This window comes from Chenopodium album, chromosome 1, assembly GCF_948465745.1.
Source record: "Chenopodium album chromosome 1, dcCheAlbu1.1, whole genome shotgun sequence".
In the NCBI taxonomy this organism is placed as follows: domain Eukaryota; kingdom Viridiplantae; phylum Streptophyta; class Magnoliopsida; order Caryophyllales; family Amaranthaceae; genus Chenopodium; species Chenopodium album.
In genome coordinates this window covers 45,430,416-45,430,990 of record NC_137834.1, presented here as the reverse complement: position 1 = coordinate 45,430,990, position 575 = coordinate 45,430,416, and the positions used below count along the sequence as shown (strand labels likewise).

The following is a 575-nucleotide window of genomic DNA, read 5'->3' as shown; positions in this document are numbered from 1 at the left end:
ATCACATTTAGATGGTCTATAAAGTACACCGAAGAGCTACTCTTTCTAGTTGAATCCCTCTCACCATATTACCAATCTCTATAGTACTTCACCACATCCTCAATAATGTCCACCAATTCTTCTTCCGTCCTATTCATGATGGGACCACCGGCTCCTCCATCTAGGCATGACTTGCCTTGGGGACTTAGGCCACCATAGAAAATTTGAATGACTTGATAGGTTGGAATTCCGTGGTGGGGACACTCCCTTAGGTACTCTATATACCTCTCCCATGCTTCATAAAGGCTTTCATTAGGCCTTTGCTTGAACCCTTGAATCAAAGCTCTAACCTCCGCCGTTTTCTTTTGTGGGTAAAACCGGGACAACAATTCCTTGGTGACTTCGTCCCATGTTCTTAGGGAGTTTGGATTTACCTCCTTGTCCAACTACTCCAAGGATCGGCCTATGAGAGAAAAGGGAAACAACTTTAGCCGAATGAACTCTTGAGAAACTCCGTTTACCTTGATAGTATTGCAATACTTCTCGAACTCTTTAAGATGATTCAACGGACTCTCATTCTTAGCTCCGCTATATTG

General features: G+C 43.3%; 1 non-coding gene across 1 annotated transcript; it reads left to right on the top strand.

The window, feature by feature from the left end:
• The first annotated feature begins 225 nt into the window (after nucleotides 1–225).
• Nucleotides 226–332, top strand: LOC145566425 (small nucleolar RNA R71). The gene has a single exon (XR_014095419.1). It is a non-coding gene; the product is annotated as a small nucleolar RNA R71 (small nucleolar RNA).
• The last annotated feature ends 243 nt before the right edge of the window (nucleotides 333–575 follow it).